At 50.8% G+C, this 22996-nt stretch overlaps 1 long non-coding RNA gene across 2 annotated transcripts in view; it reads right to left on the bottom strand.

Annotated features, from left to right (window-relative positions):
• The window catches only part of LOC135897655 (uncharacterized), an 87773-nt gene extending 64848 nt beyond the window's left edge, over positions 1-22925 (bottom strand). Inside the window, exons 1-2 of one of the 2 annotated variants that reach the window (XR_011515338.1) lie at positions 22868-22925; positions 22654-22766 (exon numbers count right to left, since the gene is read on the bottom strand). This is a non-coding gene — a long non-coding RNA (uncharacterized lncRNA). The remainder of the gene's footprint in view (positions 1-22653; positions 22767-22867) is intronic. The other variant, XR_011515339.1, reaches the window with a different exon arrangement.
• Positions 22926-22996: the final 71 nt, after the last annotated feature.

Genomic DNA, 22996 nt, shown 5'->3' with positions numbered 1-22996 from the left:
TTTCATTCGCACATACAGCATGCGGTGCGCGGTCACGATGTTATCGCATTTCGACTTTATACAGAACATGACGGCGACGGCAGGAATGCGCCTGGAGTGTCCATATAGTTGCTATAGCAGTAATATAATATATTATATAATTATATGATATAATATATATATTATATAATAAAAATTGGACGCTTAAGCTTCGCCTTCAAGAGTGGAACGCGACAGCGTTCCCGTCGACCCGCCAAGGCGTGTAAGGCAATGGGCTACTGCGGGGGAACGCCAGGTAGCGTCGAGGAGTGAGGACGTGTTTACGCCGGCTCCGCGAACAACCAAGGATTCTGGTGGTTTTTCTGGCAAAATGATCTGCGATAGTGCTACAATCGATTTTCGGAAGTGACAAGGACCCTGTGGACAGAATTGTTTGTGCCTGTGAGTCGATTTTCAGTGATTTTACGGCTAAAAAACTGTAACCGGAGCACAACGCCACGCTAAGCCTCACCTCGGCTTCGGCATGGCCCCGGCCGTGGACGGCGTCGACGGACAGCTCCAAGCCAGCGGCGGCTCCCAGAGAAGCGGCGACATGGAAGTGACGGTGGAAGGCAACGAAAAGGATCCTAAGGGACCCGACAACGAAGGATGGTTCACCGTTTTGGCGAAAAGGAGGCAGAAGACCGTGCCAGCTGGCGCGGAGACGACACTCGGACGCTCGGCGGACGCTCGGCGCGACGCGCTCAAGAAGGGAGCAGGGAAGAAGGAAGCGGAGCTATCGGTAGCATCGAACCTACCGAGACTGCCTGCCACGGGCTGGAAAGTGACTCTACGACTACGAGAAGGCCTCTCAGTGCTTCAGAAGGCACCGGAAGTCAGCCTCGGAAGAGCAGTGCGAGAAAGCGCGGGCGTCAGCCTACAAGAAGCCAAGGGAGACCGCTTCGTGATAAACACCAAACAAGGTACGATCATCTACCACACATTATCTATGGAAAATGCTAAAAGAATAAGCAAGATAGATAAGATCAGAATCGGAGATAAGGACTACGGGGTCGTCACGTACGTGAACGCACCGGAAAGCTGTGGGCGTGGAGTTATTCACGGCATAGAGGAAATGTACTCCGATAAAGAAGTCCTAAGCAACCTCAACGAGGACGAAGACAACCCGACAATTCTAGAAGCAAGAAGAATGGGCAAAACCAGAACTTTCCTCCTAACTTTTGACGACGAGGAAGTTCCACGCAAGGTTTTCTTCATGGGCGCTATTCTACGGTGCTTCCTATACAAGAAGAGGTACGAAGTATGCTACAAGTGTGGAGGACTCGGGCATAGATCAGACGTGTGTGACAATGACGAACCGAGGTGTAGAGGCTGTGGGGTAACCAGACCACAAGAAGGACATCAATGCGAACCGCAGTGCCAGCTCTGCGGCAAAAACCACGTCACCGGGGATAAGAAGTGCAGGAATTTATTCCGCACCCCGTACATCGTGAAGAAGAGACAATGGGAGCAAAAACAAGCGGCCGAGGAGGCGAACCAAGAGGAACTTCGTAAAAGCAGGCCAAGCGAGAGATCGAGCAGCATGACCAGGAGCCGTTCGGAGTCCTTCCCGAGGCTACAGACGCCGCAACACCAGACACAACAGAAGGAAACAAGTAACAAGGTGAGCTGGTCAGACAAAGTCTCCCAGGATTCAGACAGGGATAGAGAGAACCAGGAGCTAAAAGCGCTTATTAAGAGGCAGGAAGAGCAAATCAGAATACTGATTGACGATAGGAAAAAGGAGAGAGAAGAATTTTTAAAGATAATCGAGGAGATGAAAAAAGAGAAGGGTGGAAACAGTAAGACACAGGAAGAGAGTGTAGGGGACAAAGAGCCCAAAACAGATCGGCCCCCGCTCAAAAAGAAGAGAACGGGAGAGACAGACTCAGACAGCAAGATGGACAAAGTTACTCAGGATATTACCCTTATGAACGGAGCTATGATGCAATTCATGGAACAAACTCGAGCGGAATTTGAAAAACGCGACATCGCCCTCAAAGCAGAATTTGACAAACGCGATTTCGCTTTAAAAGCTGAATTCGATTGGTTTAGAACACAATTAATTAACATTCAAAATGCATTGGCAAAATAACACCATCTGGCAGTGGAATTGTAGGGGCTTCCTGAAAAAGAGAGCAGTCCTACAAACATTCCTAACTAACATCGATAAACCAGACGTCATTGCGTTGCAAGAGTGTGGGAAAAATGCAAAATTGGCCGGCTACACAGCCTACACTGGGCAAGGAGATAACCGGCAGACAGCTATTTTAGTTAAAAGAAACTTAGCAGCAGTCCTACACGAGACTGACACAAATAATATTGATCACGTCCTAATTGAACTAGTACCGAGGAAAAGAAAAGATAGGAGCCTATACGTTCTCAACGTATACAGCTCTCCTAAGCAAAAAAAGAATTGTGGCTTCGATCAGCTCATCGAAAGGTCCAAAAACATTGCAGGCAACAGCCCCATAGTCATAGTCGGAGACTTTAACGCGCAACACACGGCTTGGGGGTACAAAACCTCGCAACCAAAAGGCAGGGAATTATGGGATACCATCTCCAAGCATGGACTAACCCTACTAACAGATCCTCAAATTCCGACGAGAAAAGGAAATAGCGTTTCCAGGGACACCACACCGGACCTTACTCTCATAGGGGGACACATAACCGCACGATGGTGTAACACGGGAGAGGACTTGGGGAGCGACCACAGAATTATAGAGACTGTGGTAGAACACGGCATACCAACTCCCAAACCCAAGCAGATCGAAGCAGTAAATTGGAACCTCTTCAGGGAGAAATGTGACGAAAACGAGGAGCTCAAGGATGTAGGCAGTTGGAGCAAAGCACTCTTGGAAGCGGTTGAAGAGGCCACCGAGAAGGTGGAGGCAGACGAAACGCAAGAGGTAGTAGACCGGAAACTGGTCGGATTATGGAGGAAAAAGAAGCAGCTAGAGCAAACATTGAAAGAGAATAGAAGCAATAGAAACATTAGGAGGGCATTAGCGCACCTGAACGGAGAGATTGAAGAATACGCACTCGAACTCACGAAACGAAATTGGAATAGCATATGTGAACAGATAGATCACAAAATTGGTAAATCAAATGCATGGCAACTACTGAGGCACCTACTTGATCCCCGAAGCAGCAAATCAGAGACGCATAGAAACATGCAGAAATTAGTGTATAAATACGAAGGGAGTAACAGAGAATTGTTCGCTGAAGTTAAGGATAGATATCTTAAATGTGGTCCGCAACAAACACTGCCGGACTACAAAGGGGAAGAGAACCCCCTCTTGGACAGCCCCGTCACCGTAGGAGAAGTCAGGGCCGAGCTGAATCGACTAAGGACGAAAACAGCTGCAGGACCGGACAGAATCAGCAATCGGATGTTGAGGAACCTCGATGACAAGTCAATAGTAAACCTAACAAATTTTATGCAAGAGTGTAGGGACAAGGGTAAAATCCCCAAAGAATGGAAGGAGGCTAAATTAGTCCTAATTCCAAAACCGGGGAAAAAGCTCAGTCTCGAAAACCTCAGACCAATATCCCTCACGTCATGCGTCGGGAAACTAATGGAACACGTGATACAATCTAGAATTAGCAGATACTTGGAAGACCAAGACATGTACCCTGACACAATGATAGGCTTCAGAGCACACCTATCTGCGTGCGATGTCATGCTACAGCTTAAAGAGCAAATTATCGACCACCAAACGAGGGACACGAAAGCCATCGTTGGCTTAGACGTGGCCAAAGCATTTGACAACGTAGACCACAAGGCAATCTTAGAACAATTGAATAGCCTAAACATAGGTAGACGTACCTACGCGTATATAAAGGACTTTCTGACTGACAGAACAGTAACGGTCAGTCTAGGGGGTAACGAGGAGCAAGGGATAGAGCTCAGCAATAAGGGGACACCGCAGGGCTCGGTGCTTTCACCCACTCTCTTTAACATAGTAATGATGGGACTCCCGCACAAACTTAAGGACTTACGAGGTCTAGAACATACGATCTATGCGGACGACATCACCCTATGGATAAATAGAGGAAGTGACGCCTACATAGAAGAAACGCTGCAAAAGGCCATCAATAGAATTGAAGAGCACTTAAAAAAAGCCGGACTTAAATGTTCAGCTACGAAGTCGGAGGCTCTTTTCATCAGTCCACAGAACATGCGAAAGAAAATTCCTAACCACGGGATAAAACTCACGGTTAATGGGGACGCAATTCCAAACGTAAAAGCTATACGAGTGCTAGGCATGCACATTCAGAACAATCTAAGAAATACGGAAACGATTAGAAAGCTTGAAATGAGCGTAAGCCAAACTTGTCGACTCCTCAGAAGAATCGCCAACAAAAAGGCAGGCATGAGGGAGGCTAACCTATTAAGGATAGTACAGTCCTTCGCGATCAGCAAGATCACATACGCAACACCGTACCTTAAACTAACAAGGGCCGAGAAAAACAAAATAGAAATCCTTATTAGGAAAGGAGTTAAAACAGCCCTAAACCTGCCACCATGCACATCTACGCAGAGGATACTAAACATGGGCATTTCAAACACCCTAGAAGAGTTGATCGAAGCCACACTAGTCTCCCAGCAACAGAGACTAATGCGAAGCAGAGGTGGTCTGAGAATTCTAGCGAAACTAGGATACAAAACTAACAACAAAGTAAGAAACACGGGAGCCATCCCGTCACAAATCAGAGACAGGATACGCATACCACCACTCCCGAAGAATATGCATCCCAGTCACCACCAGGACAGGAGGAAAGACAGGGTTAAAGCGTTACAAAAATCACTAGATAAACAGCAAGGGGTGTTCTACACGGATGCAGCAGAATATGAAAGCAGACCAGGTTTTGTCTCAGTGACGACACAGGCTAACGGTGAGAACTCAAAGAGCTGTAGTACCCCGCAAAACAGTGTGGAGGTTGCAGAGGAGGTGGCCATAGCCCTAGCTTTGACTCAAAAAGGGGTGAAAATCATAGTGTCAGATTCCAAAACGGCTATCAGGAATTATACCGCAGGGAGAATCTCCAAAGAGGCGCTCAACATATTGGAGAAAGGACCAATTCCAGAAGAATTAGTGAACCTTATATGGACTCCTGCCCACGAAGGCTTGCCCGGCAATGAGAAAGCGCATGCATTGGCCCGAGAGCTTATTTACCGGTCCACCAATGCAGCCTCTACAGCCAGGGAGCCCCTACAAAAAGAGGAAGGTATAAACACTTACAGCGAAATTCTCGATTATTATAGAATGGGAAGGAAAACACTGCCAGAGGCGCATAAGAAACTAAGTAAGCAAGAAGAGATAACATGGAGGCAACTCCAAGCGGGGGTGATCTGCAACCCCTACATTCTGAAGAGATGGCACCATAGCATTGAGGCCATGAGTTGCAAACACTGCGGGGCAAAGGCGGACATGATCCACATACTATGGACATGTCCTCGATACAATAAACCAGACAGGGATAGACAATCCTGGGAGACTTTAATGACCAGCTCAAAGGAAGATGACCAAAGAGAAGTCATCCGCATGGCCCTGGACACCGCTGAGCTCCAAGGAGCATCAGCCAGCTGAACGGGGAGGAGTAAGCCGAGGAGACAGGAAGACTCTTGCCTCCTCGGGGCTCTTTTCGCGGGTGCAAATAAACGTTATTTCTCTCTCTCTCTCTCTCATGGGCTACTGCGCAGCGACTACGCTCCCCGCATCGGACGCGGTGAACGTCGAGCAACGCAGCGTTCGGCGCGGCAACGAAATGTGCGCCAGAGCAAGCGACGCACGCCTGAGCCTTAGAAACAGCTCGTTTCTAAGGCAACGCCGCATTCACTAGAGGTGCTTTTGTACCGCTTTGAAGCATTCAACTCGTGGCTGAGTATTATTCCACCATGCTTCCAGCAAATACTCACATTGGCATTAACTGTGGGAGCATCGGGTGGAAAGCAAATGCGTCATGGCTTGTGCCTCAGGTAGCCAAAGTTGTGAGCAATAAGCTGCCCTGAATTGCCTTCTGGTTGTGTGAGAATCTCCTGCCATTTTTGTTGCTTCTTTCTTTTTCCCATCACCTTTTTGCGAACTGTACAGAAAGTTTTGTTTTAGTCGTGTGTGACTGGATTGTAGCCACGTAAAGTGATTGGCCACTCATCATGTTTGTGCAACATGACCTCATTGTATGATCTCAGGACAATAGATTTTATGTTTTGATAATAAAATACAATTTTCAAAGCACAACTCGTGGCTGAGTGGTAGCGCCTCCGTCTCACACTCCGGAGACCCTGGTTCGATTCCCACCCAGCCCATCTTGCAAGTTGGTTTTTATTCATGAAGTGCCTGCTGGGATTTATCGCTCACGGCCAACGCCGTCGACGCCGACGACACCGGCTTTTCTGCGACACGAGCTCCTTAACGCTATCGCGTTAATAACAATATAACGTTCTCAACGGGAATCTCGTGCGTAGACGATAGACCCTCGCCGTCAAGTTTAAAACCGTGCTGATTTCATCATTGTCAGTGTTCGTCCAAAAAGCTTAAGAAATCGACTACGTATCTAAAAGCTTCCTTCACATGCGGGTTATTGAAACAGTTGTGAAGGGTTATATCCATTTCAGAAATAAATATGTCACATAGCAGAAGCGCTAAGCACGAACCAATACAGATGCGCTTCTTTTGTAAGTACAGTTGGTTGTCAAAAAGAATAAAAGTACTTTTGAGATGGCCTTCCTACAAGGCCAGAAAATTGGCAGAGCTAAGACCAATTGCGTTTCGAAATACCGGTTCACCACGTGCGTCGACACGTGGTTTGACGGCAACAAACAATTCACGATGCCGAATAGAGTAAAATAATTCTTCTATATCCATAGAAAAGCCAAAAACAATGCTATGGTTGACATGAGAAAAAAAAAACTGATTATATCGTCGGAGTTAGTAACTAGAAAAAGATAATCGACTTTGAGTTGCTTGAGGCAATTCAACAAAAATCGACTAACCTCGAGTTGCCAAGTGCCACGTTCACTAGCGATAGACCTTATAGGGGTATCCCGGTTGTGCGTTTTGGCAACAAAAACGCACAAGGAAGAGAGAGAGGCTCAATGTGTCGTCGTACATAAAAGTTCCAAGTACAAAAATAAGAACGTAGTTACCTTTGCTGGATTTAGTGTCTTCACATGGATGCTTTGACGCAGGTGAAAAATATGTTGATATTCTTTTCTGCGACATGACGACACAAATGAACCACAACAATGCTTCGTTTCATCGGACCTCGCTGCGTTCTTTGTCAACTTGTACGAGTTTGTTCATTTGGCTTGTCTCGTTGTATGGTCCCACGTACGATTTTAGAAAAGTCAATGCACCTTTGGCTTCAAATGTTTATAACATTAAACCCACAAAGTTCCGGAACGGGAAATCTAAAGCGCGACTTTGGAAATGTCAGTGCACTTTCGCATCACGTTAGTGGGAACTTTATACGCATAAAGTTTCCGAATTGAAATCCGTGCGATCCATAGAAAGCCTCCGCGAGGTGCCGCGACGAGCCCGCTCGCCATCGAAAGGCCTCTAAACTTTGTGCTTGGTTGGGGCTCTCTGCGTTATGCGACTCCAGGTGTATGGACGTCGCCATGAAGTACAGCCCGAGTTCGCAATGTTCGCGGCGAAATGTCTTTTTCAGCATTAAAAAACAAAATCCAGAATGATTTCCGGCGCCGGGGATTGTTTTGGTTGGCGGTGCATGACAGCACGACAAAATTTCGGGGAGGGGGGGGGGGGGAAGCCCCATAAGCCCCACCCCCACCTACGCCGCTGCAGGCCCCAAATGCAATGGCTCATACCCCCGTAAGGCAGAGTCTACAAGCACTCAGGAAAGCGAAGCGAACAGCGCACACATTCTTTGGAATCTCGCACACAGCATACAGAACAGCATACGTTTCAATAAAGAACGAGCTCAAAACAAGCATCCGAACCAGATAATTGATGATAAGGCGCGCTCCTGCGCCTACATTCAATGCGAAACACCTAGCGCTTCCCCCATACGCTTCCCGGTAAGGATTACTGTTGCTCAAGCTGCCGCGGCGACGGCAGCTTGACTGTAGCATAGGAAGCTGGGAGTGACGTAACAACGCTTTCGTGCGTAAAAGGAGGACCCGCCTAGCAAATGATTTGTGCTGGAGAGTGCCATGGGAAGGCCACGCATAGTGAGGACTCCTGAGGAGCAGCGTGCATACGAGGTGCACCGAATTTATCTTCTCTCGGGTCCACTATTTGTCGGGGCACGAAGTAGAGGTGCCCAAGTCACAGGAAGTCGAAACGTCTTAGGCTAATAATTAAGTAAAGCGCATGTGAATGTCGCCACGTGAATAATTTCAACCTACGTCGCAATGAGTAATCGTTCTAGTTGTCGCTTGCAGATTCTCCGTCCAGCTACCTTCACAGCATGGATTGGACACCTCTATATTATTATTATTATTATTATTATTATTATTATTATTATTATTATTATTATTGTTGTTGTTGTTGTTGTTGTTGTTGTTGTTGTTGTTGTTGTACAATTTCCTTTTTTCTTACATTCCAGTTTTCCTTTTAAGCGCATGGTATAGCCAACCGGCAACGGCCTTGTCGAACCACAGCGCTGTCTTTTTTTTTTCTATCCTTTTAACGCCAAACTGTCTCAGCTATTTCACTGATACTTCTTTGACGCAAAAATAACTCTGCAGCTCTCGTTGACCTTTTTCGCTACTTACAATTTCCTTGCTTTCCATTGCCACGTGGCAACCCTTCCCACCGGACGCCACAAAAGAGCTTCGTTAGGGTGGCTTAGAGGAGTACATTGCTCCCTTTTACTATATACAGAAACTCTAGGGCACCTGTAGATTCGCTTTCAAAGGCGCCCTCCGTAGTCACCCCCCCCCCAAACCAACTGGCCCGAGAACCAATAACAGCTGAAGAGTGCAACAACTTCCGTAATTCTCACGGACATTTCGAGAAGAGAAGCCCGTGCGAAGAACACGATAAAAATTCCTGTGCACAGAAATCAGCCTTTTTTTTTTTTCGAAGCGTATCAGTTTATTGACATCAGCAAACAACAAGCGCCCGTCAGCCGCTGACGAAATCGATAAGGAAAGTTCTCAAGAATAAACGCCGAAAAACAAAAGCAATGAGGCAAAACAATGTAAAAATACAAATATGCGTATTTGTTATTACGGCACGTCTGTATAGGACGGCTATGTGCGAGTCGAATGCATAAACCTATAACGACTTTAGAATAGAGAAAGGACAAAAAAAAAACATCTATGACCCTTCTAAACCAAGCCCATTTATCAGATAAAACAATTACGCGGAAACTTGCGAACAGATAGAGAGGATGGTTATAGCAAAAGATTAAAAAAAGAAAATAAAACGGCAGAACCTACACGTCCAGTACGTGCCAGTTATTCCCGATAAACCACCAGTGCTCCATTACGTAACCGTGCGCCATCAAACTCCTGCTTTCGCGTTAAGAAACACTGCCCGATACTATATACCTCTTTTCGGCAGTACTACTACTACTACTATTGCGTTAACGCTCGCTCCGATTCCCAGAATACTGCGCAAAGGAATGACTCCATGCTATAATTACGTTGCAACCCGCTGAATGCAGCGGCGTGATTTTATAAGAAAAAAGAAAAAATGGTATCAGCGCGCCAGCGTCACTCGATCTCTAGCGCGATGCAGATGGCCCCGCTGGAGATGAACCCGCGGGCGGCGAGCTCCTTCAGCTGGAGCTCGGTCGTGGGCGACCAGAAGTCCCAGCGCCCCGGGTGCTGTGCCGCCCCCTTGGTCATGGGCCCGGCGTCGGGGTTCAGGCAGAGCGGCAGCCGCCTGTTCAGCGCCTGGTCCCACGGGTGCACCAGCAGCAAGCTGATCTTGTTGGCCAGCGCCCAGTCGGCCACATGGTGCCATGTGCCTCCGCACAGGCACAGCGTGAAGCCCACCAGCACGCTGCCTTCGGCGTCGCGCCGCAGCCTGGCGTGCACCCGGAACGTGCAGTCGGCCAGCGTCGCGTTGTCGCTGCGGAGCACCCGCTCCTCGCCGCACGCGATCCGCGACTCGGCCCCGGCGATGCCCGTGATGTAGCAGCAGGCGAAGCCGGGCGGCGAGGAGGCGCCGACGCGGGCGACGCCCTTGGCCCTCCTGGAGGCGTCGTGCTTGCGGCGGTGTCGAGCCGACGGCGAGAACTTCTTGCTGGAATCGGAACCGGAGGAGGAGGACTTCGGCGCTTCCCCTTCGGCTGCCGACGTCGGTGCTGCCGCTGCCACATCTGCGGTCTCCATCGCCTTCGCGAGCATCGAGTCAACCTTCTCAAGCCGCTGCCGCTCCGGGGGCGCCTTATCAATCTCCTGGACGCCCTCGGCGCTTTTCGACACTCTTGCGGTGGTACTCTTTGAGCTCTGGAGGTCACGTTTTGACGAGGCGCCGCCCTTGCGGCCGCTTTTTATGAGCGAGGTTTCCACCGAGGGCGTCCGGCTGGCACTGCGGGTCGCCGAGCGAATGGAACCTCCGTGGCTTTCCTGGAGCAAGGACCTGATGGCGGCCACGATTTGCTTGTCCACCGCCGCGTTCTCCACCGAAGTGGACTTGCGGGCTCCGCTGGAGACGCTTCCCGAACGCTTGCTCTTGTCCAGATTCTTTGCCGATTGAGACCTGCGGCTGGATCTACGAGGGGTGTCCTCCTCGGATAGGTCGGCCGATGCCACGCTAGAAGTCTCCGACGTGACCGGCGATGCACCCATACGCGCGCCGCCGGCGCAGTTCTCGAGGTAGTGGCGGAGTGCCGCGCTCTGGAAGACGGCCGCTCCGCACCGCGGGCACTGCACCTCGTTAAGGTCGCAGCGACCGGCGAAGTGCTCCTTGAGCTCTGGCAGGGCGCCGACGAACGGGCATCCGATGGACGCGTTCGGGCAGCGAGCCCGCAGTCGATTGACGCCGCCGTGGACAGAGTCCAGCGTCTCGACCGCGTCGTCTGCGAAAGGGGCTTGGTCTAGGGGACAGCGGCGTTCTCGTTCGGCGAGCTTCTCGAAGCACTGCGGGCAGAACACGTGACAACAGGGCGTCAGCCTCTTGGGAAACGCCGGCAGGACTCCGCACAAGGTGCAGCAGAACACGTTGGGCACCGTGTCGGCGAAGTCCAGCGGCCGCCAGTCCAGGAGCTCGCCGAAGCCCGTCAGCTGTCGCTTGGAGGTATGACGGCTCATCGCGGCGTATAGGCTAATGTCGCGACGACCGGGTACGCGCGGCAAGGCGCCTATACAGCCAACGGACTTGTGCGCAGTTCTCCAAGCAGAGAGCCCTGCTACCGTTCCGTCGTAACGATGGCGGCGACACGAGCGCGTCTCGCGCGTTCTATGCCGCCTCGTGCAAACCACTTCGTCTTCTTTCTCCCTTTCACGCAGAAGCACGTGTGTCTAAAGGGACACTAAAGGCAAATATTAAGTCAAGCTAAAGTGATAGACCAATGCTCGAGGGCGCCTAAGGCATCAATATTATCGCTAACAATGTTTTAATAATTGAGAAATTGAGGCAAACGCAGGTCACTATTTGCGACTCACAAGGGACATTCAAGTACTAGTCAGATGACGAAGGCACTCATTTTATTTGTCGCTAGTACTCAGCTTGTCGTTATAAAAAGATAATTGCACTACTTTATGAGACGGAAGAAAACGAGATACTTGTGCAGTTCTATTCGATGCTTCGAAAAAATAACGCATTGACGTTACCCCTGATACATGGAGCGAATATGCGACGAATAGTCGGCGTTCGACGCCCGGCGGCGTACGCGCGACGCGCGGCGGCGGAGAAAACGTCGTTCGCCGCCGATCCAGCTAGCGCAGAAAAGTTCGTCGGGCGGCGTCGATACCGGAAGCGGCAAACGAGCGGCGCCCCAAAGCGCGCCAATCAGGTCTCACTATCCGCCCCGACTTCCGGCTAGGCTTCCCCACTTGTTCGTGTATCCCGATCCCGCTCTATCGTTCACGCCGGTCTCCTGCTTTTCATACTCATGGCATCCAAAGCGGTTAATAAGTTAATAACAGCCATGGTTAGAGAAGCTCACGTGCGCTACTTTCGGGTCTGCTTGCTTCGGCCGCGCGCACGTTGAGCCACAGAACAGAGCCGCAGAGTTGGAGGTGCCGAAAGTTGTTTACCCGCCAAGTGTTGCCACAACGCATAGCATCACCGCTATCTTTAAAGGAGTTGGGACACCAAATTTCGAGGCTATAAAAAGCATGTTGTAGGCTGCTTCCGTATGCAAGGACACCCAGAACGAGGTATCAGACGCTGCAAACATTTCAAAATAATTTTAATTCAGCTCCAAAAAGTCATTAAAAACTCCTTCTCGTAGTCGAGACCCATCGCTAGCGCGGCAGCTACTGCGTCACAGAGGAGGAACGAAAATATTGACGTCATAGCACACCAGCACAAAAACGTGACGTATGATGAGTAGCGATGGAATGCCGATTACGGAGCCTGCTGAGCCGAGCGACCGAGCATAGCCTCCACTATGACCGAGCTACAGGCACATAGAAATCCTTTCTTAATGCAAAGAAGGGGTAAGGCGTGCAGACACGGACACAGGAGGAGAGAAGTGGACAACACGAACGCCGCACGGCGGCCCGCGAATAGCAAACTGCGTGCAGCGAGTTGCCGTGCCTACGGGCCTTTGCACGTTTGAGTGTAAAACAGTAGCCGGCCGACTCCGAAAGGGACCAGGATATGCGGCGTTCGTGTTGTCCGCTTCTCTCCTCGCATAGTCGGCAGCTCGGAGCGGTCTCTCCTTCGCTTGGCCTTTCTCAATGTGAAGGCCCGTCCACGTTACCGGCCCGGAAACTCGCCGCACGCCGTTTGCCGTTCGCGGGCCCCCGTGCGACGGCGGTTTTGCTCGCGAACGGCGAGATTTCCTAGCTGTAGAGAGCACGGGCCCGGGACCTATTTGTGCGGCAGCCGTACGGCGAAGCGGCCAATCAGCGTCCGAGGAGTGGTCACTCTGTGCACCGACGGCAGCTTCACCGCCTCTGATCGTTCGGCACCGCCGATATCGTGGCTAGGCCTTTTCCGGTTCACTTCGAAGCTAAAGCTTACGGCGCTTCGGAATGAATCACCGACTCTCACAAGCCGCAATATTTTCTTACCGTTGTTGTCGCTCTTCGCAATAATTATAATAATCGCGACATGCACTTCGAATCGCCAGTTGACCTCTGCTGGCAGAGCACGCGTATGAGCGAGCAGACGACGCAGCATAGTTTTACGTCACTATTTTTTGTGGCTCACGTGACCAAGCCATGTTGCGTTTCCTCCTCTGTGACGTCATAGCATCCCCCGGAGCCCAGAAACCGAAACCGAAATCGCTCGGTATAATAATGCTATTATTAAATTATTTATCGGATATATATGAATCCCGCTGTGTGTATCGTGCTCCCTGAAGCATGACGCTACGTTTGAATCAACAAACGCATGAACGAAAATTTTGATGTATCCACCCCTTTAAACTACATCGGCACATGAATCTCTCAAAACACATAAAAACAGTAGAATTCTACTGTTTTTATTTAAATCATTTCTAAACAAAATTTCATGCGTTTTTAGAGTGTTCCGCAATTCAAAAGCGATAATAGTTGTCGTTAAAGTTCTTTTTTTTTTGTCATGTGTTTCACTACGGCGCATTTGCCTCGTCTATATTTGAAGTAGTGGCTTAGCGCGAATCAAGCTGCCTAGACACAGCGATAACAACGCAGCGACTCACCGGCGGCCGCCGCCGTGTCTTCGCCCCATGTAGCGCAGCCTGACGAACATACGGCGTCGCGGAGCGGCAGATTTTCTGCCGCCCGAACTTCGTCGTGAAAGTTCGCTCCATGTATTCTGGCGGCCGAAAGGTTTCGTTATCGCTTGACTGTGCACCACCCGCGCCTTCACGTTTCAGTATAGTTTTGTTATGGCGCAGTGCTGCGCTGGTTTTTGCTGCCTCGCGAAACTCCCACAAAATGCAAGTAGCAGCGATTTTCACGTCTATGTGATGTCGCGGGATGCCCGAACGGTCCACGCCACTCGAGCAAAAGCGGCTGCAGCGGTGAATCCAACGCTCTGTTCTGGCTCAGTTTCTGCATGGCCGCCCGTTTGCGTTTTGCACAAATGACCGTAGCGCCGTCTGTCTGGCGCCGTTTTACTCACAGACGGTTGTAAAGGGCGGAGCAGGGCGGAGATAGCATATGCAACGTCATCACTCCCCCGCTAGGGAGCGGGTGATTTGAATTGCGCTAAAGGCATCCCTACCCTTCAGACGCGATTTTCTCTTAAACGGATGCTTGGCACGAAACAAGCGCTGCAAGGTTTCTGGTATGGTATTTGAACAGTACACGACTTAATATTTGCCTTTAGTGTATCTCAAAAGCCTCTCGATCGACGCTCTTCCGAAAGGGGTCGGCGGAAAACGGCACGGAGGCAGTCCACGTATGCTGGTCATTATACGGCTGAATCAGCGGGGCAGATAAACGTCCACGATAGTCCCACCGGACATCGCGTAAGTCGGAAGACGATCAATTTTTCATAAGTACCAGTCTGACTTGCTTCGACTGATAACATTTCTATGCGCTCGGTCGCTTCGGTTGTTTTAAGTCTGTGACGTCGTCTTGCGACATCCTGTGAGACGTGACACCTAAGACTTACATAAGCTAAGGTGAACCACTTCCCTGAGAGACCACGGTATCACCATTCTTGGACAATTGAGTTCGCGTAGCTCGGATAAACGGGCCATACAGGATCACAAACGACGTGTACACAAGCACTGTAACGTACCAGCTCTCGTGTACGCCATTTGCGTTCCTGTAGGACCCGCTTGTTCGCGCTACACAAATTCAATTGTCACGAGCAATGTTTCTATAGTCTAATGAAGTCAATTCGCGAAGGACTCACGGCCACCCTGCACTTTAAGTCCGTGTCACGTGCAGCCCCTTCCTCCTTCTAATGTGTCCACATGTAGTTGCCCTTTGTGCGCGACAGCACAACCTATTGCACATCTTACACTAATAAGACCTGTCTCTAATCACAGCGTATACGTTTTCTTTTTTATTCGCTGCAATGCATGCGGACTCAACTCATCAAAACAAGCAAAACAGCTTCGCGGCGAAATAAAACCTTCAGTTCGTCATTGGCGTGCACCGCGTATATACGCCAGTCCCCTATGAACCTCTGGGTGCCCGGTTTGTTCCTGTAACTATCAATATGCTTCACTGCAACATACAACATACTTTATCGTCATAATTCCCCTGATTCCCGGAATCCTCACAATTCCCCGATTTTGCCAGGCTCTTCCAGGTCGCTAGACCATCCTCACAATTTCCCGATTCCCGCATGTCCTCACGATTCCCCTGATTTCGCCAGGTATTCCAGGTCGCGATACCAAGCTATATAGACACCGTGCGAGTCATGCAGTCGCAACATCTGGCAACAACAGTGCACAGAAGTCTTCGCCTCCCTTCGGTGCACATGAAATGCATTAGCCGCGCGACGGATCGCAGCACACATTTGATAAACCATGAGAGGCGGAGAAGTATTCAGAGAAAAGGAGACGGAGTCGCCGCGAAGGGCTATCGCACATCCCCTTGTGCGACAGTCTCTCTGGCTGCATACAGGAAAAGTATACTCTCGAGGAGCTCCGGAAACATTCGCACAACCATGCATGCTTTTGTCCTGTCAAATACTCATGTGCTGCCACCTAAAGCACGTGGCATGTTGCAAATACGCGCGCAACTCTATGGTTCAAACCGCCATTTCTCGCGGCAAACGCAAGGCGCGCTGGCGCGAGCTTTCGCACGGTGGCAAGCGTTCGTGCAGTTTGGCCTCAACATAAATACACGTAGCTTTATTACGGCACACACACACAACATGAACTATAGCTCTGGGGACAATGTATGTGCCGAAAGTAAATGAACTGGAGGCGAGCCAGCTGTGTGGTTAACGTCACAGAGAGACGACCAAAGGACTACGCTCATCCCTCGATCCTCAAGCACGGCCGCGCTAACACACCTGAATTTTAGTCGTATCATAAACGTCCGCCTTTTTCACAGCAAGAACAAGCTAATGAAGTGGTTACTCGTGGTCACAAACGAAAAAGAAAGTTGGCACGTGGAAGCGGCCCGCATCAGTCCCAGACTGATCCCTCAGGACCTAAATAAAGTTCTTCATACCATACCATACTGCAATGAGTATCGCCCCCAGATGTTAAAACTGCAGTGTCCTTCCCGTTGCACCCCTTCCCCCCTTCTCGATGACACTGCTACCCTAAATTCCAAGTACCGTGGTGAATAGGCGACTTAATCTAACTTTTTGAATTCAACGCTCCGAAAGTGAAGGCGCTGTACATGTAAAACACAAGGAAGCGGGCGCGATGCAGGAGCATATTTAACCGAAGGCCGCAACATTTGCTGGATGATACGTAGTGTCCGAATCCATGCCCCAACCAACTTTAGCCCAAGCGACGGCTCCCTTCGATAACACAAGCCAATCTCGAAGGCTATGCTTTAAACGGAGACGCGCCATAAACCACGCGTTTTAAACCGTAATCTAATGCATCTGTTGTCTATCATGAGTTATTCATACGCGGGATAAACAAGAATAAGAGTTATCTCCACAAGAGCAAGAGCGGTATGTGTGATGTCATGGATGTTATACATGCTGCGTCCGAGAACCGAGCAAGTATGCAGCATGCATTTTGTACCATGCATGGCGTGCCAGCACCGGATGCATATAGTAGTTTAAACTTGTCATTAGAAGTTCTGTAGCAAATGTAAGCACCTTTACATTGATGCCCGTTTATCCAGTAAAATATATGCACAAGCGCGCTCCATTCTCGCAGCAGACGAGACAGTCTTTCTCTTTTCGTTTCAAACAAGCACTGACATTAACATCAACCGACTGATAACGTGGCGCCACTATACAGCGGACCGCTGACACCCATGTATTCTACTCCCATGCATCCCGGCACCACTGGTACCACTGACGTGGCCGCAGGACAGAAATGCTGCTGGGCTGGCAGTGAAAAAAATGCGTATTCTTTATTGTTTATGGTCAAATCCTACCCGGCCAAGAACACGCACAAGCCAATCATGCGAATAAAGCACAAAGCAAAACAAAGAATAAACAGGAAAGTTTCAGCCTTCCCATCAATCCGCCTCTCCTCCGTGAGCGCCTTAGCAACCTTCTGGAGACCCCCGGCCCTTTTCGACACATCTTCGGTCGTGCTCTTTAAGCCTTGGAGGTCAGTTTTGGACGCCGTGACGCTCTTGCGGCGTCCTTTTACGGACGAGGCTTCCATCGGAGGCGTCCGGCTGGCGCTGCGGGATCCCGGGCGCGCAAAACGTCCGTGGCTCGCCTCGAGCAATGACCTGATGGCGGCTACGATCTGAGGCCTCTCCGCCGCCTCGTCTTCGGCCAAAGTGGACTTGCGCGCGCCGCCGCAGTCCTCGAGGTAGTGGTAGAGCATCACGCTGTGGAGGACGGCCGCTCCGCACCGCGGGCACTGCACCTCGTTGTGGTCGCAGCGACCCGCGACGTGCTCCTTGAGCTCTGGCAGGGCGCCGACGAACGTGCAGCCGCTGTACGCGTTCGGGCAGCGAGCGCGCAGTCGATTGACGCCGCCGTGGACAGAGTCCAGCGTGTCGACCGCTTCGTCCGCGAAAGGGGTTTGGTCCAGCGGACAGCGGTGCTCCCGCTCGGCGAGCCTCTCGAAGCACTGGCGGCAGAACACGTGACCACAGGGCGTCAGCCGCTTCGTGAACGTCGGCAGGACTCCGCACAAGGTGCAGCAAAACACCTTGGGCACCTCCTCCGCGAACTCCAGCGGCTGCCAGTCCAGGAGCTCGCCGAAGCCCGCCAGTTGTCGCCTGGGGGCACGCAAGCTCATCGCGACGTACGCTGATATACGCCACGATGACACACGGCAAAGGCGCGTCTCTGCAGCTGTACAGACTTGCGCGAAGCTCTCCTCCAAGCCGAGAGCTCTACTACCGCGCTTGATATCGTAATGGCGGCGGCGACGCGAGCGCGTTGCGCCCGCTCCTGCCGCCTCGTGCAGGACAATTTCGTCTTCCTAACTTCCACCCACAAGCGCATGTTCTATACTGGCCACTATGGCGGAGTCAGCGGACGGCTAAATGTCCGCGGTGGTCCGACAAGTCGTCGTCGTATAACTCAGAAGACGATTACTTTTCCACAAGCTCTTGTTCCGAATGATCTCATTTCTATGCTCTCGCTCGTATCGGCGGTTTTAAATCTGGCATAGTCTTGTAACAGCCTGCAGCATAACACCCGAGATATGCCTAAATTAAGGTGAAGCACCTTCCTAAAGGAGGACGGTATCATTGCCTCGGAAAACTGAGTTTGCGCAGCGCGAATATAGAGGACATCTGGGTGCGCAAACAACATGCACGGGCACTGTGATGTCAGTTCGCGTGCTCTCCGTTTGTGTTCCTGTATTCTCCCTCGCTCTTGAGGCACAGGCCTACAAGTTGTGACCTGGGACGAACACAACAGAGAGTTTTAGATTAGGGGACGCAAGCGGCTTGTGTACACAAGAACCAGGGGCCACGGTACTGCGCATGCGCATAGCCCTACATCTAGGTTTGCGCATGCGCAGTACCGCCTCCCCTAGTTCTTGCGTACGTGGACGCCAATTTGAGTCCTCCCTGTTTGCGTGGCTTAATCGCATGCTCGGCGCCAGACATTGTCTTACCACTGCCTATCACCCGTGTGCCAACATGCCGGTGAAACGACTTCACAGACAACTAAAGGCCGCCCTAGCTGGCTACCATAAAGCCCCTTAAACTTCGTAAATTAGCGACACGCATTGAAGAATGCTGCCTCCTCTTCGCGCGCTTAGGCAGAGGCCGACGCCGCGTCGCTATTGGCCTAATAGCATCACGTGGGTCCTCGCGCGTTGCTTCAGCGCCATTTTTGCTCGAGAAGCGTCTGCGCGGAGTGGCGCGGAGCGCATGTTAGCGCCGTTGCTACGCTCGAGCGGTGTAAGTGCCGCCACGGTCTAGAAGGGAGCTTGAAAGAGAGGAGAAATGAGGAGGAGTGAAGGCGGAGGAGGAGAGTGTCGCTACTTTACGAAGTTGAAAGGGCTTTAAGCTACCCGCCTCAATTGCGCTGTTCCTGGGTTCACGCCTTGCCCATTGTGCTTCTGGGTTTACGGGCCGTCCTCCAGGAAAACCTACAGTGCTCAGCAGCAGAGCTGGTGTGCGGTAGTTCTCTGCGTCTCTTCGGAGTCTTTGTTTACATCAACGCAGCTACCAGCCCAGCCACAAGAATTCCTACAAGGCCACCTGGACCGTGTGAAAGACCTCCGGCCCGCTCCGCCCCATCCTTCTCGCCCCAATAGAATCTTCGTGCACCCCGACCTGGCCAATTCAACACACGCTTTTCGTGCGCCGCGATACCGTCCGACCCCTGATAACCCCGGCCTACGACGGACCATTCCGCGTCCTCCCCCGCACCCCGGAAACCGCCACCCTCCTACAGAACGGCCGGGAAGGGACAGTCAGCTTAGACCGCCTTAAGCCAGCTTACGCGGAGACCGCGATGGAAAGCCTCGCGTCGCCACCTGACCTTGTGCTAGAGTGCCATAGCCGGCCCTCGGTGCGGTTTCGACTTGCAGTTTAGGCGGAGGACCTTGTACTGCCCTCCCTCGGGCGGCGCCTAGAACCAACACCATGTTGCTGGAACCCGGATAGGGCGCGCGCCCGCGTGAGAACAAAGACGGCGGCTGGCCGTGACACGTGAGGACACGGTTCGCGGTTCCGTTCTGGCGTCGATTCGGATGGGCTGTCTCTCTCGTGCGCTCCTGAGGCATAAGCCTACGAAACCTACCCTTTCATACGCGTGAAGGAACCGAAGGGCTCTTTACGGACGTGGCATTTTCTGAAGTCGAAACAGGGATAGGTAATTACGTCCGAGATTGCCTCTACAAACACGGCGTGACCCTTAGAAAATCCGGAATGGGAGGCGTCTTACAAACAATACTGTCCCTTCGACGATAAGCTTATATATATATATATATATATATATATATATATATATATATATATATATATATATATATATATATATATATATATATATATATATATATATATATATATATATATATATATATATTTATTTAAAATACCTTACAGGCCCCATGGGGGCATTGTGTAAGGGGGGTTACAGATATATATATATATATATATATATATATATATATATATATATATATATATATATATATATAAAAGAGATGAGAAAGGCAGGGAGGTTAACTGGAAGATACATATCCAGTTTGCTACCCTGAAACGATCAGCTTAATGATACATCAAAATATAGACGGATTCGCAAGACATCACCAGAATGTTCCTGTGTCAACCCAGCAAAAAAAAAAAAAAAAAACCTTGCGAGAACCCTCGGATCATGTGATGATCATGATGCTCTTTGAAGCGGGAAATAATCCCGGTCAGATCAGGCAGGCACGACCTGTTGCCAGACAATGCAAGCACTAATACAGGCGTTAGCACATACGTCACAAAAATCTCTACAAACGTTAAATACGGCCACTAAAGTCAGATGGTACTAACGTACGTCACGTGGTAGCGCCAGTCACGTGGTACTTTTTAAGAGGTTAGTGAACAATACTGAATTGGCTGCATTCGCGAAGCGCACACCATTTTTTTTTATTATTATTGGAAAACGTTCACTGAAACGCCCTCATCAGGACGCCTTTCACAGACAACCTGATCTAAAAAAAAAATAGTTATGCAGTGACAGCCATCCCGGTATCGTTTAGCGCTACCAGCAGTGGTGGTGAGTAGTAGCAGAGTCCTTCAATGAAAAGCATTGAAGGATTCCGGCAGTAGCAATAGTAGCAGTCACCGTACGTGGTAGCAGTAGCGTAATATCATTGCAAATCATCGACCCACGGCTCCGGGGATACAGATCTCCGCTGCCGGACACGAGACCATGGGTTAGACTAGCGGGTGCACTCACGCGCATTGTTTGACAGCGAAGCTGTTGAGGGCTAGTTCCCCCAGGATCGTGTTCGCGTAAACACGACACTATCATCATCACGACTGGCTCCGGCGTCGTCTTTTCCACAGCTGGCTCGTTGGTGCCCCTCTGATCTACCGCGCGCACATGCCCCTGCTCGCGCTTTCGTCGTCGTCATTAATTAATTAATTAAGAAACAAAAAGACGTAACCAACTTTACAGCGAAGCCGTTAACGGCTATAGTTATCCCAGGGTCGTGTCCGTGTGTAACACAAAACTCATCACGCGTGGGCCGATCCCGAAGATAGTGCAACGCCGAGCCGACCCGCGGCGGAGGTGCAGTTGGCCATTAATTAAGGGGCCCACATACACAGCTTCCCTGGTCACCATTCTTCACAGATTGGAAGGGAGCAGAGATTATTTTCTTGCGGGGCGTAAAACCCAATCAGTTATGTGTTTCTCGTACGACGGGCTCGACAGTTCCAAACCTCGTTCCAGCCGTATCCGCCGTGGTTGCTCAGTGGCTATGGCGTTGGGCTGCTGAGCAAGAGGTCGCGGGATCGAATCCCGGCCACGGCGGCCGCATTTCGATGGGGGCGAAAAGACCCGTGTACTTAGATTTAGGTGCACGTTAAAGAACCCCAGGCACTCGAAATTTCCGGAGGCCCCCACTACGGCGTGCCTCATAATCAGAAAGTGCTTTTGGCACGTAAACCCCCCCCCCCCCCCCGAATTTTTCTTTTTTTCGTTCCAGCTGGCAATCGTTAACAAGACGCGTGTTGTTCAGTTGCCCTCCGAGGCCACGCGCAGGCATGGGACGCCGATCGAGACAACCTACGCGGTCGCCCGAGAAGTGACGTGCTCCAGATAGCCTCCGCTTTTCTGTTGCAGCCGCTTCTTTTATTTTGGCTCTCGACGTCAGTCTGCCGGAGCGCGTGCCACGCGCGCAGCCTTGCACCGTGCTGTGTTTTCTTTCGTTCCTTCTTTTCTTTTTTTCGCCCGACGAACATTTAAACTAGGCGCGCTTGCGCGCGCGGCCGCATGCCGGAAGGCGCGAAAGCGGGCAGCGTAACGGGGCAACCCAAAAATAAGAAACCACCGCACAACCCAAAACAAAAGTAAAATACCGCCGCACTCTCTCAGCACGCACACACAGACACACACGCTCGAAGGCGCGTCGATCTAGGCTCCATCAAAGCGCGCGCGTCAAAAGCGACGGCGCGAGAGCCGGCTGGCGGCCTCCGCTTCTTCCGACAGGCATCACACAAAACCCGCTTCCTCGTGCGCGTGCGTTAGTAGCGCGTGCATACGCCGGGCTGATGATCTTTCTCTCCCCCTTCAGTGGAAAAGAAAAGACATCGACAGCGCAGGCTCCGCACCGTCCGTCGCCCCTGGACGTTACTTTGCTTCTTTTTTTTGCTTTGTATGGGCTCCAGTGATTCTAAAGTGCGCTCCCCATTTCTTTAAAATCGTCTATTCAAAAATTCTGCGTCTGTAGGAGGCCGCGCAGGAGGTTTCAGTCTCCTCGCGCGTTCATTTTCGAGCGCCGAGCGACAAGGAACGGCAGTGACATCCGTTGACTTACCTTCGCAGGTTTGCGATTCATTTCTGTGCTTGGTTACCTCTGCGTACGCGGTTGGCCGTGTGCGCGTCTTTGTTGGGAAAACGGCGGCTTCGAGAAGGTTGCAAGGTCTTCTCCTTGAAGAAAAGAGCGCAGAGGTGTTGGGTGGTGCCCACTGTTGAGACAGCAAGTCAAAAAACACCACAAGAGAGTTCACCACAGAGAAAACTTGGATCACCATTTGCAGTTGACGGGAGACGACGCCGTAGAACAAGCAATACAAAAATGCAAAATTCGTGCGCGAATGCACGTTGCCAGACGAAGCTTTTGATTCTGCTAAGAGTATCAAAAGAAACATAATTTTAAC

The sequence above is a fragment of the Dermacentor albipictus genome, chromosome 6, assembly GCF_038994185.2.
Source record: "Dermacentor albipictus isolate Rhodes 1998 colony chromosome 6, USDA_Dalb.pri_finalv2, whole genome shotgun sequence".
Classification (NCBI taxonomy): Eukaryota; Metazoa; Arthropoda; class Arachnida; order Ixodida; family Ixodidae; genus Dermacentor; species Dermacentor albipictus.
This window is presented reverse-complemented; position numbering and strand designations above follow the sequence as displayed.